Here is a 21986-nt window from a genome sequence, read left to right on the forward strand (position 1 = left end):
TAAACATTCTATAAACATATTGTTATTAATAAAATAAGTGTTATTTTATAAGAATTTATTCAATCCAATAAACTAAGATCCGAGGTTATTTTATGTAACTTAAGCATGTATGTGGAGACATACAAGAGGATCATGCCTTAAGTAATAACCTAAATGATCTGTAGTAGATGGATAAATGAGAGATACCTTATCCTAGTGACACTACGAATATGGTCCGCTTTGTAGATGTTACAAGTGTTGTAAAGTACTACAAATGGGTTGACTGTTAGAATTATGTTCCTTACGTTGTACTATTGACAATGTTAATGAAGTGAAGTTTTTATAAAGAGATATTGGTGGAAATTTGGTTAATATATAAGATTGAAAATGTGTGTATTGTTTATTTGATTGATGAATGTATGTCATATATCTACCAAATGTGGTTATTGAATCAAAATACAGGAGCAATTATAGCTAACAACGTCAACATTGTAAATTTTTCTAAAAAAAATCACAAGCAAATTTCTTGACGTTTTTTCATTGTCAAGATTATAGATATTCTTGACATTTTTAACAGGTCAAGAACTCCCATATTCTTGACATTTCTAACATGTCAAGTAGGATATATCTTGACGTTATTTCATTGTCAAGTTAACAAAATTTCTTGATGTTTTTTCCATGTCAAGAATGCTCATATTCTTGACATTTCAAACATTTCAAATGTCAATGTTTATTGAAGTTTTTTAAATATCAAGTGTCACTTTTCTTGACGTTTTTAAAACGTTAAGAAAATCAACATTCTTGACAATGGCTTCCTTTGACATTTTTTAAAGCGTCAAGAAAAGTGATTGACATTTAAAAAATGTCAAGAAACACTATTTTTATAGTAGTATGAAGATCACACATCTAATTGAGAGATCCACTCTTTGTTGGAATTGGTGTCCTAAATCTCCTAGTAGTCACGTAGTTTGTAAACATTCTGTAAACATATTGTTATTAATAAAACATGCTTAAGTTACATAAAATAACCTCGGGTCTTAGTTTATTGGATTGAGTAAATGCTTATAAAATAATTTTATAAGCATTTACTCAATCCAATAAACTAAGACCCGAGGTTATTTTATGTAACTTAAGCATGTATGTGGAGACATACAAGTGGATCATGCCTTAAGTAATAACCTAAATGGTCTGTAGTAGATGGGTAAATGAAAGATACCTTATGCTAGTGACACTACGGATATGGTCCGCTTTGTAGATGTTACAAGTGTTGTAAAGTGCTACAAATGGGTTGACTGTTAGAATTATGTTCCTTAGGTTATATTATTGACAATGTTAATGAAGTGATGTTTTTATAAAAAGATATTAGTGGAAATTTTGTTGATATATAAGATTGAAAATGTGTGTATTGTTTATTTGATGATGAATGTATGCCATATATCTACCAAATGTGGTTATTGAATCAAAATATAGGAGCAATTATAGGTAACAACGTCAACATTGTAAATTTTTCTAAAAAAATCACAAGAAAATTTCTTGACCTTTTTTCATTGTCAAGATTATAGATATTCTTGACATGTTTAACAGGTCAAGAACTCCCATATTCTTGACATTTCTAACATGTCAAGTAGGATATATCTTGACCATTTTTCATTGTCAAGTTAACAAAATTTCTTGATGTTTTTTCCATATCAAGAACGCTCATATTCTTGACATTTCAAACATTTCAAATGTCAGTGTTTCTTGACGTTTTTTAAATATCAAGTGTCACTTTTCTTGACGCATTTACTCAATCCAATAAACGAAAATTCGAGGTTATTTTATGTAACTTAAGCATGTATCTGGAGACATACAAGTGGATCATGCCTTAAGTGATAACCTAAATGGTCTGTAGTAGATGGATAAATGAGAGATATCTTATCCTAGTGACACTACGAATATGGCCCGCTTTGTAGATGTTACAAGTGTTGTAAAGTACTACAAATGGTCTGATCCTGCCCATTCATGTGGAGACATGCGAGCAGGTGTATCCTATAACAAAGAGTTTGTATAAGACCAGGCCACAAAATTATTAGTCTCTTTATATAACACCGTTGATAATTGAAACTTACATTTCACTTGGTTGACCATAGGTGACAAGACCTTAATCCTGAGTGAGTTGGGAACTCTTGATCATGAGGGCGGTCCTTTGATTTGTATGGGTGAGAGTGGTCAAAATTCCAAGTGAACAGGCCTGCCATTTTGGGGATTCGTTTGAATTGGGAGTTGAGAACGAAGATACACAAGATGGAATTTACTTCTTCCTTGAAGCAGGGGTAAGTAAATAAATTGCTCCCTTAAGGGCTAATTCCGGATTTTGAACATAGTGGTTACACCCTCTCTTGGGAAGAGAGGATTCAATGATAATGGGACTATGATTTATTATACATTAAAAGAATCAGTGGTACTTAAGGAGTTAGATGTAACTACAGGGGCAAAACGGTAAATTGGCCCAGCTGACAAATGAAGTGATCCCGAAATCGCTCATGTGGAAACATGCGAGTGGGGGAATCTTATGAAAAAAATGCTCGCATAAGACTGACCTATGAAATAGTCACTTTTCTTTATAAACACAGTTTTGGAATTAAAGGCACTCCCCACCCACTTGAAATACGCATTCCTTGGTCAGGATAACACCTTACCAGTTATTATCTTAGCTACAATTCCAGAAGAAAAGGAAGTTGCCCTGTTAAAGATTCTGAAGAAATATATTTAAGCGATAGGATGGACCCTTGCTGAAATGAGCATCTATTATTATTATTATAATATTTATAATATTTCCACTTAGATGCCCATTATATATATATAATATGTCTCATTAAAACCTGACTAGGAAAAAATCCCACTGGAAAAAAATCCTAGTAAAGGGATTTTGATAGGTAGGAGAGGGTTTTCAATTTTCCAACAATTTTTTAAAATTTCATAAAATCTTTTTTCATTTCTCTGCATGTAACATGTATATATACACTAAAACATGTGACAACATCTTGTCAATATAAGATGCTTGAGATAATTCTAGGGCTCTATTCTTTTGATTTTGAAAAATTTGTATCCCTAGAACATATTGAGCATAACCCAAATCTTTCATTTGGAACTGTCTTGCTAACCGTATCTATACGTTAGCCATGCATTTGAATATGATTTAAATGCATGTTTAATTAACTATGTGAAATTTAATTGGATATAATTAATTAATGAGATTATTTAATTTTATAATTAATTAATGATAGTAATTAATTATATTTATTTAATTAAAATTGAATTTAGAATTTTATTTTAATTAAATTTAAATTAAATAATATTATATTTATTAAAAATAATTCCCTTGTAACTAGACTAATTATCTCATAATTAATATTTTATAAATAAATACAATAACTAACTTATCATATTATATTTATAACCTATAGTTTTACTTACGAGCAATTTGTGAAGGGTTATCGCACTGTTGATTGGTTGTATGGACACAGAAATATATCCGTAGTGCGAAGAGTGCAACTGTCGGTCTTCAGTGAAGTATCCGACAGTTAATGGATAGTGGATATCGTGATTAAAGAGTTTAGTCAGTTATTCACGTATTGTTGGAGCTTCAAACTACAGGTCCATAAGGTCCCCTTGGTAGCTCAATGGGTTCAAGTTGAGAATAAGATTTAGGGTTAGTTTGAAGTGTTCAAATTAACAAGAGGGAATTTGATTATATGTGATATAATTAAAGTAATTAAATTATATATGATATAATTGATATGATGTATTTGATACATTATCATTTGAGGAATTAATATAAATATGATTTATATTAAATACCATAAAATAGAAAAAGAACTATGATTTATGTGTTTCATATGATAAAATATTAAAACTATAGGTTATAAATATAATATGATTAGTTGATTATTATATTTATTTATAGTATATTAGTTATGTAATAATTAATTATTCTTTTTCTCAATAACCAACTTAAGTGGGAGGTTATTGGCGATTTATGGTAACTATGAGATAAAAAAAATAGTTTTCCAAATCAAGATGATGATTTCATTCGGATCGTCTCACAAAGAATTACTATCGAGTAAAATAATTTTACTAAACGATAGTTTTAGTGACTAAACAATCAAGTATCGAGTTTACTATACGATAGATACTCATTGCTATACAATTGAGTAGCAAGTTTATACGATAGGCTTCTTCTTACTATACGATCGAGTATCAAGTCTATGTGAAAGATTTCCTTTTTTTATCGCATACTCAATCGTCTACTTGATCGTTCACTTCCTCCATTCCTCTATCCAAAGTCATACAAAGCCCACAACTCCTGGATTCTCACACCGAGAATACCAAGGTAACCTTTGTGGTGGTGTTCTTATTCTGTTCGAGGTTCGAGGATCGAGTTGTACTCGATTGTGATTGAGGTTCATCTAATTGCTCATTGAGATCGAGTTTTGATTGTTGCTTTAGAGTTCGTGTTGTTGGACGCGTTGCTGAACGATCAAAGGATACTTGAAGAAAGGGTTCAGATGAAGAAACTGCTACTGGTCTGTGATTGAAGTTGGAAAGTCTTTATATGACAAAGTCTTTAAGCAAGAAGTTGTTTCTTAAGAAACATTTGTATCATCTACATATGCAGGAAGGTACGTCTTTTCGAGATCATCTTGATCAATTGAATAAAATCTTGTTAGAACTGCATAATATAGAGGTTAAGGTTGATGAGGATGCTGCTTTAATTTTGTTGACATTTTTGCCTCCGCCGTATGACTTTCATTGACTCGTATATTCGAGGGAAAAAACTTTGACTTTTGAAGATACAAAGTACACATTGCTTGCGAGAGGAGACCGTTAGAATACTGTTAATTTAGGTATAGAAAGTTTGGCCTCTAAGTTAGCTACTATAGGGAGTAGGGGACGTGGAAATTTTGGTAAGAAAAAGTCGAACCAGAATCATAAATCTTTGAAGTCCAAGGATTCTAAGTCAGATGATCTTTGTCTATTGTAAAAAAAAAGGCCATTGGAAAGTCAAGTATCGTATGTTAAAAATGCAACATGAAAAGAAGGAAGAGAGTGACAAGAAAGAAGCTTTCGCCTCTGTTGCACAAGTTGAGATTGTTCCTAAAAGTTGATTTAGTTGTGAATAAAAATTCACATTTTGATGATGTGTGCATTCTCGATTCCGGGACATCTTATCATATGTGCCTAACTAGAGAGTGGTTCTCAATGTATCAACATATAGACGGAGGGAATGTTAGCATAGCTAATGGTATTATGTACAAGATAGTTGGAATCGACTCAGTCAAGATACAAACACATAATAGTATCTTCTATACTTTGGATGAGGTGAGACATGCTCCACTAATGATGAAAAGTTTGATATCTTTTAATGTGCTAGGTAGTAAGGGTTACCATTTTAAAGGTAAAGATGGAGCGATATATGCCTACTAGGGTTCTTATATGATTCTAAAAGACATAAAATGTGGGACATTGTATTTTCTGTAAGGTTCCACAATAACAGATTATGCTCTTGTTGCATAGTTTGTCATTCAAAAGGAAGATATGACTAAGTTGTGGTATATGAGATTTGGTCACATGAGTGAAAGAGGAATGTAAATTTTGTCAAATAGAGCTTTTGTGTGGGCACAAGGTGCAAGATCTTGAATTCTATGAACATTATGTATTTGGGAAGCTCCATCGCAGTAGGTTTCCAAGGGGTATTCATCGTACAAAAGAGACACTTGATTACATCTATTCATATTGTTGGGGACCTTCTAGAGTTGATCGTCTTAGAGGTAGTAGGTACTTTATGTCTATAATAGATGATTACTAAAAAATGACATGGATATTTATGATGAAGCATAAAAGTGAAGTTTTCAAGAATTTCAAACAGTGGAAGATTTTGATTGAAAATCAAACTGAAAAGAAGATCAAAAGGTCATGAACTGATAATGGTCTAAAATTTTGTGGGTCTGGGTTCAATAAGTTCTATAAAGCTGAGAGAATTGTTCATCATCAGACTGTCAGTGATACTTCACATAAAATGGGGTTGCAGAACGTATGAATCAGATATTGTTGGAGAGAGCGAGGTGCATACTCTCTAATGCAAGGTTAGCTAGAAGGTTTTGGGAAGAAGTAGTAAATACAACATGTTATTTGATCAACCCTGGACTTCACACATGTATTGATTGTAAAACACCTTCAGAGATGTGGTCTGGTAAGCCTGTAGATTATTCTTTATTCAGAGTTTTTGGTTGTACTGCCTACTATCATGTTAATGAGGATAAATTAAAATCGATTGCTAAAAAGGGTATATTTATGGATTTTTGGGATGGAGTTAAGGGATATAGAGTTTGGTCTGTTGGGGTTGATGCCTTAAATCTCGTGGGTCTTGTAGTTTATAATTATATTGTATAAACATTTTATTTATTTAATAAAATATGAGATGTTTTATTCGACATTTAGTAGCATTAACCCACAAACTAATAAACTAACATGTATGTAGACATACAGATGGATCATGTTTAAGTGATAACCTAAGTGGTTTGTAGTAGATGGATAAGGTTGGGTATCTTATCCTAGTGACACTACGAATACGACCCATTTTGTAGATGTTACAATTGTTGTAAAGTGCTGCAAATGATCTAATCCTAATCATTCACGTGGAGACATGTGAGCGGGGTATTATATACAAAGTGGTTTGTATAAGACCAGACCACATAATGACTAGTCTCGTTATATAACACCGTTCATAACAGAGATTTACATTTCAGCAGGATGACCATAGGTGACATAATCTGAATCTTGAGTGAGTTGTGAACTTTTGCCTATGAAGACGGGTCCTTTGATTTGTATGGGTGAGAGTGTCCAGATCGCCAACTCAATAAGCCTACTATTTTGGGGATTCGTCTGATTGGGGAGTTGGAAACATAACTACATAAGACAGAATTCACTTTTTTCCTAACGTCTGGGTAAGTAGATAAATTGCTCCCTTAAGGGTTGATTCTGGGGTTTGAACAATGTGGCGCCACACCCTCCCTTGGCCCGAGAGGTATTTGGTCATAGTTGGATTATGACTTATTGTTCATTAGAGGGATCAGTGGTACTTAGGAGTTAGATGTAACTACAAGGGAAAAACGGTAATTTTGGAATAGCTGTACTTATGAGCAATTTATGAAGGGTCATCGTGTTTTTGACTGGTTATATCCAATGGACACATAAATATATCTATAGTGCAAATAGTGTAGTCGTGATCTTTAATGGAGTGACCAACAGTTAATGGATGTTGAATATTTTAATTAAAAAAGTTTAATTAACTATTCAAGTACTATTGAAACTTCAATCTACAAGTCTATAAGGTCCATTCTGTAGTTTAACTGGGATTTTTGAGAATTAATTTTAGTTTAGTTTGAATTGTTCAAATTAATTAAGGGAATTAATTATATGCGATATAAATAATATAATGTATTTGATACATTATAATATAAAATTTATTTAAGAGGAATTAAACATTTGAATATGATTCAGATACTAATTATATGGATGAGATTCACATAATTAAATTTAATATGAATTGGATTTATATTAAATACCATGTATTATTGAGAGAACTAAAAATTATAGGTTATATTGTATTTAATACAATATAAAAACTTTAGATTATGTGTTATATATGATATAACGTATAGTTATATAAACATATAATAAGTTAGTTATTTTGTATATATATAATTATTATNAATTTATCCTAAAATTAAAGGGAGGGAAATAACTTCCCTCCTTTTAATTCTTTCTCAAGTTAATCGTGAGTGGTGGGGGTTGTTTTGGTTGGTGTGATCTTTATCTTCTTCACGGAAGATCTCAGAGTTTTCACTCCAGAATACACAAAAGACTCCCTACAATAAAATTCTTCCTTTCTCTCAAACATTATCCCTCTCCCAAAACTTAAAGCCCATACCTCTTGATAATTCTTTACCCAAAAGAGAATACAGAGGAAACAATTGTGGTGATGTTCTCACTATCGTGTTCGTGACCAATTCAAAGAAGAGGAATCACACGAAGGAATTGTTCTTCAATGGTATGTATTTCTCCTAACCTTTATTCCTATTTCTCCATCAATTGTATGCTGTAAATTGGGTCGATCTCCGCTTCTGGTATGGAACTTCACAGTTTCTTCAATTGGTATGAAAGCTAGGTTTTTTGTCCTTTTTTTCTTTAATTTTCCAAAATTGATTTTATAGTTGTATGGGGTTTGGATTCTGTAAAAATTGTTCATATGATGAATGAATTTGTGAATGTTTGCAATTTTTGGATGTTTACGGGATTGGACCTTAGTTTTACAACTTTATTTTACAAATTTGGTTTGTAAGAGCCCTTTTGTTTTTTGGGCAAATGTGATAAAGTTTGTAATTATTTAGTCTTGGGTTGTTTGTGAGTTTTTTAGTAGATTTCTGGAGAAAATGAGGCCAAATTCGAAGAAGGATCGACGAATTTCACAACTATATATGGCTACTATACAGTAGTATTGCAACGCTGCGAACGGCGAACGGAAGAATTTTTTGTAGCGTTGCAATGCTAGGTCACAACGTTGCAACTCTTTGAGATGAATTTTTTTTCTGGTTCGAGCGTGGTCTGGTTCAAGTTGTAGTTGTTTCGCGTTCGGTTCCCTTTCATATGAAGGATTAAGGTGCTGCTCAGGAAATTTTAGGTATGGAGATCTACAGGGACAGAGATAAAAATAAGCTCTTCTTGTCATAAAAAGACTATATTCATAAAATATTGTTCAGGTTTGGCATATCATCAGCTAAGCCTATGGATACTCCCAGTGTTGCAAATGCTCATTTGTCATTTGGGCTTTCACTACAGTCTGAAGCTAAGAAGGAGTATATGTCTCGAGTTCCTTATGCCAATGAAGTGAGAAATTTGTATGTTATGGTCTGTACTAGACCTGATACTACCCATGTTGTTATTGTTGTCACCAGGTTCATAGGTCAACCTAGAAAGGAGCATTGGTCTCGTTTATGGGAATGATACAAAGTGTTTGGTGATCAATTATTCTTATTATGATTATGCTAGAGATATTGACAGTAGAAGATTTATGACTGGTTCTATGTTCATTTTGTGGTGGTTCTATTATTAGTTGGAAGGCAACCTTATAGCCTACAGATACTTTGTCTATTATTGAAGTAAATTACATGGCCTTGACAGAAGTTGCTAAAGAGGGAATCTGGTTGAGAGGACTTGTTGGTGATCTTGGCTTACATCACGATCAGGATATTGTATATTGTAAAACTTTAAGTACAATATACTTAGCCAAGGATCAAGTTCATCATGAAAAGACCAAGCACATAGACATAAGATATCACTTCCTAAGAAGTGAGCACAGGATTAAGGTGATGAAAATTGGTGTTGTTGATAATCCCGCTAATATGTTCACCAATTCGATTCCACATGGCAAGTTCTAACATTGCTTGGACTTGCTGAATATTCTGAATTGTTAGTGGTCCCTTCTGGAACGGTCTAAGGCATGAGGGAGAAGTCTAGGTACGTCTGGCAATATGTTCTATGTTGCATCTGGTACATCTGTTATCTATGAGAGAATTCTAGTCAAGGTGGAGATTTGTTGGAATGCCTTGAATCCTAATTAGAATTGGTTTAGGAGATGTTTAATTATTTATTTAAATCTTTTCCTTTTCTGCCTTGGGTTTAGAGAAGTGCACTATATAAACACTCCAACTCTTGAGACATTATTCATTCTGTATTTTCTGTAATATTTTCTCTAATAAAATTGTTCCCCTTACTCCGTTGACATTGCTAACATATTGTTAGAGAACAATGTAAATCTATTTATCGATTCTCTCTATTCTTTCTACGTTTTTATTTTCTTTAATTGTCGATTCTGTAACCGTCTTTGTAATGAGGTCGCAACATATAAGCTACTTATTCTAAGGAATTGATACTTGACAGAATCCCATGTTTTTCATTAGCACAAATCACCCACCAACTACAACTATTTTATAAATTACCTTCGGTTTCAACTCAAGAATATTTTTTTTTTTCAAAATCTGAATTTTATAAATAGTATCTTGGAAAATGACACTTGGAATATGTTCCAACTAATTACTTGCTAATAGTGTGCACTACTTGACCATTACTTTCTCAGTAATTTTGTAAAGTAAACCAATCCATACACACATTTTCAATCATCATGTTTTCAGCATCATTGTCGAAGACCATTTTAAAGTCAGCTTTTAAGAAATTGTGACTGCATTGCCACTGCATTATAACTATCTCAAAAAATCTAACTTTGGTTTGTATAGTTTTTCAAAGTTAAGGTTAGTGTATGAGTTAAAGACTTTGCTTTTTTTTAGCTAGATATTGAGATAGAACGAACCTTTTGTTGACATTGAAAAGAGAATAAAAGCGAAAGAAAAGGGGCAACATAAGCCAAGCGCGTAGGAGAATCTTGAACAAACAATTTCTATCCAATCACTTCCAACGGATCCTTTTGAAGTTGATCCTTTTATTCTCCCACAAAATGGAGGAGTAGATCAGAACGGTTGATAACAGTCACCACCACAACCTAGAAAACTAGAAGCATTTCTGCAAAATCTCTCTATCGTTGAGGTAGAATAGACCCTCCAATGCTTTTTGATCATATCCCACTTCAAAAATCCTTTTAATATGCTTTGACCTCTCTCTCTCTCAACTTCTAAATACCAAACTCTTAATACTCTAACTTGACAAAAACGAAGAAAATTCATAGGCTTAATAACATGATAGCATCACGATGCTATAATACAATGTCATAACGCTATAGTCTATTTTGCCTAGCATTCCACATCATCGAGCATGTCGTTGCAACTAGGGGTGTTCAAAAAACCCGGTAATCTGACCAACCTGGACTACCCAACCCAAACTGCAAGGGTTGGGTTGGATTAGATTTTATTTTGGGTTGGGTTGGGTTAAAATTTTTTAAAAATATTAAATTCGAGGTTGGGTCTTGGGTTCCCCATTTCAGGGTCGGGTCGACCCCGACCCGAATATATCTATTAATATATATATATGTACACATATAATGAAATGAAACATAAAACCGGCAGACCGAAATGCGAGACCGGTAGACCGATAGACCACCTTTGGTAAGCGATCGTGTAGCATTTGATAAGCGATCGTATAACATTTGGTAGGCGATCATATAGCATTGGGTAGGCAATCGTAAAGCATTTTGTTACTCAACGATCGTATAGCATTTGGTAAGGGATCGTGTAGCATTTGGGTAGGCGATCGTATAACATTGGATAGACGATCGTATACCATTTGTTACTCAGAGATCATGTAGCAGAGATAAGCGATCGTGTAGCCGAGTTCAGTGATCGTGTAGCATTTGGTAAGCGATCGTATAGCATTTGGTAGGCGATTGTATAACATTGGGTAGGCGATCGTATAACATTGGGTAGGCGATCGTATAGTATTTTGTTACTCAGCGATCGTATAGCATTTGGTAAGCGATCATATAGCATTTGGTAAGCGATCGTATAGCATTGGGTAGGTGATCGTATAGCATTGGGTAGACGATAGTATGACATTTTGTTACTCAATGATCGAGTAGCAGAGCTAAGCAATCGTGTAGCCGAGCTCAGCGATCGTATAGCATTTGGTAAGTGATCGTATAGCATTTGATAGGCGATCGTATAGTATTGGCAGGCGATCGTAAGCATTGGTAGGCGATCGTATAGCATTGGTAGGCGATCGTGTAGAAAAAGTGACCCAACCCGGCTCAATCCGAAAATTTTGGGTTGAGTTGGGTTAGATCGACCCTCCAAAAATGAACTAACAGGGTTCATTATTAGCCAACCCGAATTTTCGGGTTGGTCCACAAAATTCTCCCAACCCGACCCAACTCGGACTATGTATACCCCTAGTTGCAACATTACTTCCTTTGTAGCTCTCGGGTCTTCAACATTGAGGAACACCATTTTGAGTGTTGCAACGCTCTTGAAATGCCCTATGTAGCTCATTGTTGCCTTTTTTTAATGTCTTAAGACCATTTCACCCTTCCTAAGGTTTTTTTTTTTCTTTTTTAATTACTCTTCAAATTTCTTCCATTTTTGTCCAATTACTTGGTTTCTACCTAACAAATTGTTGGAATTACTTAAATTTTTTTGTTGGTGCTTCGAACAACCAAGTACGGGGGCAACAAGCTGGGGTCTAGGAGCGGCACGCCTTGCCCCCGAAACCTATTCAGAATTTGTATTTAGTATATTTATTTATTTGTAGTTATTTACGATTATGACCCTAGGATTTAGAGTAGTGCGCTATATAAACTCTCTAACCTTAGATGTAATTTTCTGAAAATATTCTCCCTAATAATACTATTCTCCCTCTGTCCGTGGATATAGTTAACACACCGTTAGTGAACCACGTATATCTGTGTGTCGATCTTCTCTATCTTTACATTCTTTTTTGTGTTCTTTAATTGTCGATTTCGTAACAAACTGGTATCAGAGCTTTGTTAGGGTTTCTTTAAAATTTCGCATTTGTTCGACAATTGAAGATGTCTGGCGTGAACTTAAAGATCGATAAATTTACTGGGGGGAATAGTTTTGGTTTATGGTAGATCAAGATACGATCCTTGCTAAAGCAGCAGGGGCTATGGGCGCCACTGACAGGTAAGTCAAAGAAGGCTGTCATGGATGACGAAGAGTGGCAGACTCTTGAGGAAAAGGCTCATTCGATGATCATGCTATGTTTGGCTGATGATGTATGTATCATCTGCGTATGCAGAAAGGTACGTCTCTATGAGACCATCTTGATCAATTAAATAAAATTTTATTAGATCTGCGTAACGTAGAGGTTAAGGTTGATGATGAGGATGCTGCCTTAATTTTGTTGACTTCTTTGGCCCTGTTGTATGAGACTTTCGTTGACTCGTATATTGGAGGGAAAGAAACTCTGACCTTAGAAGATACAAAGTCCACGTTGCTTATGAGAGAGGACCGTCAAAATGCAGGAAGTTCAGTTACAGAAAGTCAAGCATCTGGGTTAGCTGCTACATGGAGCAAGGGACATAGGAATTCTGGTAAGCAGAAGTCAAACTGGAATAAAATGTCTTCGAAGTCAAAGGATTCTAGGTCAGATGATATTTGTCACTGCTGTAAAGAAAAAGTGCATTGGAAAACTGAATGTCCTAAGATAAAAAGGAATCAGGAAAAGAAGGAAAAGAGTGACAAAAGGGAAGCATCTGCCTCTGTTGTACAAGTTGAGATTGATCTTGAAGAAGTCTAGATCGATTCTGAAGGAGATCTAGCTTTAGTTGTGAATGAACATTCACATTCTAATGATTTGTGGGTTCTTGATTCTGGGGTATCTTATCATATGTGCCCAAATAGAGAGTGGTTCTCAACCTATCAGCAAATAGATGAAGGGAATGTTAGCATGGCTAGTGGTGCTATGTGCAAGATAGTTGGAATCGGCTCAGTCAAGATACGAACACATAATGGTGCCTTCTACACCTTAAAAGAGGTAAGGCATGTTTCGCTAATAAAGAAGATTTTGATATCTTTTAGTGTACTCGATAGCAAGGGTTGCAGTTTTAAAGGTGAAAGTGGAGCAATGTATGTCTATAAGGATTTTGAGGTAGTTCTGAAAGGCATAAAGTGCGGAACACTATAGTTTCTATTAGGTTCCACGATAACAGGTTATGCTGTTGTTGCATCGTCAGTCGTTCACAAGGATGATATGACTAAGTTATTGGCGTATGGGACTTGGTCATATTAGTGTAAAAGGGATGCAAATTCTGTCAAAAAGGGATCTTCTTTGTGGGCACAAGGTGCAGGATTTTGATTCTGTGAACATTGTGTATTTGGGAAGCTTTATCGCAATAAGTTTCCAAGAGGTGGTCATCATACAAAAGGGACACTTGATTATATTCATTCAGACTGTTGGGGACCTTCCAAAGTTGAATCTATTTGAGGCAATAGGTATTTTTTTTTGTCTATAATTGATAATTACTAAATAATGACTTGGGTTTTTATGATGAAACATAAAAGTGAAGCTTTCAAGAATTTCAAGCAGTGGAAGATATCGATTGAAAATCAAACTGGGAAGAAGATCAAAAGGCTACGAACTGATGGAATTCTGTGGATCTGAATTTAATGAGTTCTGTAAAGTTGAGGGGATTGTTCGCCATCACACTGTTAGGGATACTGCACAGCAAAATGGGTTGCAGAATGTATGAATCAGACGTTGTTTGAGAGATAAGATGCATGCTCTCTAATGCAGGGCAGAAGCAATAAATACATCATGTTATCTGATCAATCGTGGACCTCACACAGCTATTGATTGTAAAACACCTTACGAGGTGTGGTCTGGTAAGCTTATAGATTATTCTTTATTAAAATTTTTTTGTTGTACTGTCTACTATCATGTTAATGAGGGTAAATTAGAACTGGGAGCTAAAAAGGGTATATTTGTGGGTTTTTGGGATGGAGTTAAGGGATATAGAGTCTGGTCACCTTCTGAGAATAGAGTCATACTTAGTATGACTATGATATTTGATGAAAATTCCATGCTTAACTCAACTGTAAAGCCTTTTTTGACGTTTACTGATGTGGGAGAAAGTAGTAGTGTAAATGAATTACAACATCAAGGTGGAAAAGATCAACACGTTACTACAGAAACTGATGTGCAACCAGAAATTAATATGCCTAAAACGTCAGAAGTTGTTTTGCCTGAGAATTCCAGATCATGAGTAGATCAACCGAGTATAACTCGTGATAGAGCTAGAAGAGTTGGTGTTGGACCTCTTGTGAGGTATGGTTTTGAAGATATGGTTACTTTTGCGTTGTAAGTTGATGAAGAGGTGGATCCTCATGAGCCATCCACCTATAGAGAAGTTGTGTCATGTGGTGAGTCTGCTCAATGGCTTGCTGCTATGGGGGATGAGATGGAATCTCTTGACAAAAATCAGACTTAGGAATTAGTTAAACGACCTAAGGAGAGAAAAATTGTCACATGTAAATGGGTCTTCAAGAAAAAGGAGGGAATATCACCTTCAGAGGGCATTAAATATAAAGCTCGAGTTGTTGCTAGAGGGTTTACACAAAGGGAAGGAATTAATTATAATGAGATCTTCTCACTAGTAGTCAGACATACTTCTATCAAGGTGTTACTAGTTATAGTAGCACATCAGAAATTGGAACTTGAACAACTAGATGTGAAGACAACTTTCTTACATGGAGAGTTGGAGGAAGAGATTTATATGATCTAACCAGATGGATTTCAGTGTTCAGGTAAAGAAGATTATGTTTGCAAGTTGAAGAAATCTTTGTATGGGTTAAAGCAGTTTCCAAGGCAGTGGTACAAACAATTTAACAGCTATATGATTGGATTTGGCTATAACAGGAGTCCGTATGATTGTTGTGTATATCACAACAAAGCTGATGATGGTTCGATGGTTTATCTACTTTTATATGTAGATGATATGCTCATAGCTGCAAAGTCCAAGTCTGACATTCTAAAATTGAAGAATCTTCTCAGTGCTGAGTTTGATATGAAGAATTTGGGTGCTGCTAAGAAAATTCTGGGTATAGAGATTTATAGGGACAGAGATAAGAATAAACTCTTCTTGTCGCGGAAAGGATATATTCAGAAAATATTGTCAAGATTTGGTATGTCATCAACTAAGCCTATAGATACTCTTAGTGTTGTAAATGCTCGTTTGTCATCTGTGCTTTCACCACAGTCTAAAGCTGAGAAGGAGTACATGTCTCGAGTTCCTTATGTTAGTGTAGTGGAAAGTTTGATGTATGCTATAGTCTGTACTAGGCCTGATCTTGCCCATGTTGTTAGTGTTGCAGCAGGTTCATGGGTCAACTTGGGAAAGAGCATTGGCAAGCTATTAAAAGGATTTTTCGTTACCTTAGAGGTACATTTGATATTGGTCTTGTTTATGGGAATTACATAGAGTGTTTGGTGACCGGTTATTCTGATTTTGACTATGCTGGAGATGTTGACAGTAGGAGGTCTATGACTGGCTATGTGTTCACTCTAGGTGGTTCTCTTGTTAGTTGGAAGGCAACCTTACAGCCTACAGTTACTTTGTCTACTACTGAAGTAGAGTACGTGGCCTTGATAGAAGCTGCTAAAGAGGGAATATGGCCGAGGGAGTTAGTTGATGATCTTGGTTTGCATCATGACCAAGCTAGTATATATTGTGATAGTTTAAGTGCAATATGCCTAGCCAAGGATCAAGTTCATCATGAGAGAACTAAGCACATAGATGTAAGATATCATTTCTTAAGAGGTGAGTAGAGAGTTAAAGTGACGAAAATTGGTACTGCTGATAACCCTGCTGATATGTTCACCAAACTAGTCCTACAAGGCAAGTTTCAACATTGTTTGGACTTGCTGAATGTTTTGAATTGTTAGTGGTCCCCTTTGTGGGACACTTTGAGGCATGAGGGAGAAGTCTGACTACGTTTGGCAATATTGATTTATGTTGCATTTGGTACATCTATTATTGGGAGAGAATTCAAGTCAAGGTGGAGATTTGTTGGAATGCCTTGAATTTGTTTGTTGGTGCTTCAAACAACCAAGTATGGGGTCAACGAGCCAAGGTCCAAGGATGGCGCGTCCTGGTGGGGGTTTGGGGGCAATGCCCCCGAAGCCTATTCAGAATTTGTATTTAGCATATTTATTTATTTGTAGTTATTTACGATTATGACCCTAGGGTTTAGAGTAGTGTGCTATATAAACTCTCTAACCCTAGAGGTGCCGTTTGATTTAATTTTCTGAAAACATTCTCCCTAATAATACTGTTCTCCCTCTGCCCGTCCCGTGAACGTAGCTAACACACCGTTAGTGAACCACGTATATCTGTGTGTCGATCTTCTCTATCTCTACGCTCCTTTTTGTGTTCTTTAGTTGTCGATTTCGTAACACAAACAAAAAAGCACATGAAAAATCACATTTAATGTACGGAAACTAACAAGTATCTAAGAAAAAAGCTTTAAGTGCTTTTCAGTAGTGACGAGGAGTTTGAAAACTTCATGTTGTGTGAGTCTATTTGTAAGATTAAGGAGGAAATCGAGCCTAATTTTGAAGAGAAGTTTCAAGTGATAAAGTTTAAAATTGAAATCCTTTTGCCTAAATTTCTCTTATACGTAAGTTTTCTTATTTGTTATTCTCACGAGTCAGTTTATTCTCTTATTTCTTTAGACTATGTTGAGTTAGTTGAGTTAATCATTTTTCGTCTTTTAATTCTAACATTAAAAATACCAAAAATATTTCTATCTAGTGCCTTCGAGGATGCATAATTGCTTGTTGGGTTTTGAAGGCTTTATCGATTCTCAAAAGGTAGGGGCCGATGAAAATTGCAGAATTTTATGTGCACTGAGAGAGGCAAATCTCATCGTGCATAACAACATTAAAAATTTGGCTTCTTGGAAAAGTACCCAAGCGTCTTATTTTCTTTCTTTTTTCACTTTCAGTTATTTGCTTTCCAAGCAAGCCCCTTCCACTATTTCGTATGCGTCTAATTATACTTTTAGATTGGAATGATTATTCAACCCAATTATTCGGGTTATAAATTTTTTCAATCCAAATAATCCTTACTAACAAATGAACCCAATCCAACCCAACCCAACCATGAAATATTTGAGTTGGGTTGGTTCGGGTTAATCAGGTCATTTATTTAAAATTTTGTTCTAAAAAATAAAATATAAATATGTAAAAATCTAATTTAATTATTTTTATATATTGAATTAAGATTAACTACTTAACTTCAATTTATATAGTGAAAATTTTCTTTCTAAAGTTCAAAGCAACTATTTTAAGAGTTGTTGAAGAATAAATTATGAAAAAGATATTGGAACTAAATAAAATTAAAATCAGTATATGTATAAATAATTGTGTTATAAGTAACAAAAAAATATATATTTTTAAAAATTAATAATAAATTCGGGGATTGATTTAGGTTATATTAGGTGAACCCATGAACCAATCTAATCCATAAAATTTTCATTTATTTGAATCCAACTCAACTCAAACAGCACGAGTTGGGTTAGGTTGATCAGTTTTTTCGGATTATCGAGTTTTTTGAATATCCCTAATATGTTGATTGAGTCCTAGCTCAAACTATGAATTTATGAATAATTGTATGATGATCTAGATGTATGATTTGTGATAACGACAGTCAATGACATGTTTTGCATATCATATTATTGGTAATGGTTGAAGTTCAAGAATTTTATCTTGAATTGAGCATATCTTTTTAGGAAAAAAAAACTATTTGATTTTCTTGCAAATTGTTGAGAACTTCGAACAATTTGCTTGAATGTATGATTATTGAATAATTCCAATCAAACTCTTGACCATAATTCAAGTGTGGTCATATATAATATATATATATATATATAATATATATATATATATATATATATTTATTAAGATTAGAAGTTTAAATTTCCGACTCCTACATATTTTTTTAACTTTATCTTGTTTTTTGAAAATTCTTATAAATAGAAAAATCTAAAAAATATTTATATTTTATAGTAAAATGTTTCAAAGTGTTTTGTATTTTTAGAACTTTTTATTATAAAGTGTAAATATTTTAAAATATTTCTTTATATTTAAAAAGGTATTTTTTTTTGGATAATTCAAAATTCTATATAAAATATTAGAAATATCATATAAAAAAAGAAAAAGAAAAGTACCAAGTAATTCATACTAAAATAATGGTACGTGCAAGTTGGGATTTCACTATTTATTTTTTTGACCTTTTGCTTATGTAATACCAACATGAAATTACTTAAAAAAAAATAATAATTTTGTATTCAAGTTGAGATCCCACTCTCGCCATTCTCGCTCCTCTAGCTCTTTAGGGTCTTTAAGTTTTTTCATTCATCACTTTCTATTTTCTCTCGTTCTTGCTCTCACTCCCACTCTTTAAATTAAAAAGGATTGAAAATCAAAAGTAACGAGAGTTAAAAGAGGAAAGATAAAAAAACGAAGATGTATAGTAGGGAGAGTATCAAGAGGGATGAGCTAAGGGTGGCCATTCAAACCGCAAAAATCGAATTGAACCGAACCGAAAACTCAGTTAAACTGAAAAATATGGTTCGATCCAGTTTGAAGAAATTTTGAAACTGAATTAATTCGATTCGGTTCAGTTTCACTTTTGAAAACCGAATTGAACCGTTATTAACTAATATATATATATATATATATTTGAAAAAACAGTAAAATCGAATTTAAAACCGAACTGTTTTTAATTTAAAGATCAAAACCGAATTTAAAACTGAACCATTTTCAATTTAAAGAACAAAACTGAATTGAAAACCGAACTGAACCGTTTTTAATTAAAAAAATGTAACATAGATTTTTTAAAAATGTCAAAACCGAATCGAACCTAGATTGGTTTCACATATTAGAAAATTTGGTTCGATTCCATTCGACCACCAAACTGAACCGAATCAAACCGTTTCCACCTTTAAGATGAGTGAGAGTCAAGAGCAAAGATTAAAAACGATGATATAATAGTGAGAAGGAGAGTCAAGATTTTAGCATGTTACAGAATAAATGTTGTTTAAGTAATTTTTATTGATGACGTAAATAAAAAGTAAAAAATTTTGAATTTTAAAAAGTGGGACAAATTTCATTTATATGTCCATCACACAATTATCTCAGAGTATATATCTCTCTCATGTATGGTATGGAAAACTAATATAGTAATGCTCTCAATCATTTCCTCTTTCAAAAAGTTGAAATTCATTTGGAAAGGAAAACTTTATTATTGGATTTTAAAATATGAATTTCTAAAAGTAAATTTTATTAATGACTGACTAATTAATCAATTAATTTTCACTTAAGTCACTTGATTCGTCAAAATTATTTAATGCTGTTACGAGTTTAGTATTTATTTTGCTTGCGTCAATAATAAAATTTTAATTTTCCATAACTATTTCGTGTTGCATTCACCATTTTTCTTAGTTTTACTTTACATTAGGCCTTTCCTTTTTACACCATAACTCATATCTTCATCTTTAGAGATCTACATTTTCATTTTCGTTAAAAATGACCTAAACTTAAAAGTTTGTTGCTAATACGTTTCAAAAATTTCAATTTTATTTCAAATAGATTTCTATATCTTAAAAATGTCTAATAAGACGTTGAAGTTTCAATCTCTTTATCCTAATAAATTCTTTAGTGTATTTGAAATTCTTAAAAAAGAATTCATCTATTAAATTGAAATTTGAAATATATTTTTAATATAAAAGAGTAATTCCATTGTGTAGCACTTTTAGAGATAATAATTATGTGCATAACAATATTTTTAAATAATTGCAAATATAGCAAAGTCTATCAGTGATAGACTCTATCATTGATAGAACTCCTAACAATGATACGATCTATTACTGATAGACTCCTACTAGCGATATAATCTATCATTGATAGACTTTGAAAGCAAGCAAAATCTAAATTTTACTATATCTACAAATTCTTTTGTATTGTGCTATATTTGCAAATATTTTAAAACTAATTGTTATTGTCTCATAATAAAATTTCAAACTCTCAATTTTATGTCTAACAGTTTGTGATTTAATATATATATATATATATAAATAAATAAGTCTATAACTATAAAAAATAAGAATCCAAAAAATTATTAGAAACAAAATTAAAATGGATGAAAATCTATTCGATATTTTTTTAATTTAATGCTTAGTGATAAGTTTAAAAGACTAAATAAACACAATTTAAAAACTTAAAAAAAAAAAATTGAAATATGAAACTTTATTTCTTAAAATAAGTTGGCTTTTTAACATAATCATTTGTAACTATTAGTGGGTAAGATTGGGAAGCTCCATAGTGTGAACAGTCTAGCCAACCAAACAGCCCACAATAGTATTGATTGGAATTTGATCTAATTTTCATTATGTCTCTCCCCATCCATAGCTTTGCTTTTAGTTTTCTTTTAATCCTTTTATATATCATTTTTTTCCTAGGCCTAATCACTTTCTTTTAACACAAATTCACTATTTATAGTTAGACTTAATTTAAGTCTAATTTCCTTACTTTCTTTTAAGTAATCTTCTCCAAAAATCGATTTTCTTTTCTTTCTTTTTCTTCTCGTCGTATTTTTTTCTTTCCACTCAATCTATCAAATACATCCCATAGAGAACTTACTAACTTATTTCAAGATTTTTCGAAATGACAACCTGATTAGTTCAAATAAAAGCATGTTTTACCATCAGAATCCTAAAAGAAGAGGCTATATAAGATTTCAAGGACTTAAAGATAACTTAATTTAGAACTATGCTATCATGTTTCCTCAACAGATAATCTAACATGAAATTCAATACATATCATATGCAATCATCATCTACAACATGCATTTGAATTTCTCAACAAGCAAAGCATATTATCATACAATTTTATTTCCAAAAAATCAATTTTTTTCCCCTAAAATTCAGACGTTCATAATTTTCAACTCAATTATCATGCCTAACTCAAGTTTTATCCTAACCTTTACACGTGGTGTTTCAATTCCAAACTTTAATAATTTGCATGAAAAAAATTAAAATTGTGTCCATGACATTGGATTTTACTTAAATTAATCATTAAAATAAAACTAGATACAAAATCAACAAATAAAGAATATAGTAATGTGAGAGTTTTTGAACCTAATTTAGATGGCTAAACAGAACGCAAACAATCAGCAGAAATAAATCGAAAGTAGTAAAGAACATCAAGATATATAGTGGTTCGATCAGTTTGGTCTACATCCACTTTGAAAACCAGCTTGAATTAATTTATTAATGAGCAATAAAGGAATTTTACAAATTATAGATAATCAACAAATTCACCAATCTATAATTTCAGTATCCACTGATACCGAGAGATCCGCACACAACGTCGCCTTTGAAAACTGAGAACAACCCGTTGCAAAACAGCCCAAGATTGTGTGCTACCCGCCTCTGACCGGCGAA

This window comes from Benincasa hispida, chromosome 9 (genome assembly GCF_009727055.1).
Source record: "Benincasa hispida cultivar B227 chromosome 9, ASM972705v1, whole genome shotgun sequence".
Lineage (NCBI taxonomy): Eukaryota > Viridiplantae > Streptophyta > Magnoliopsida > Cucurbitales > Cucurbitaceae > Benincasa > Benincasa hispida.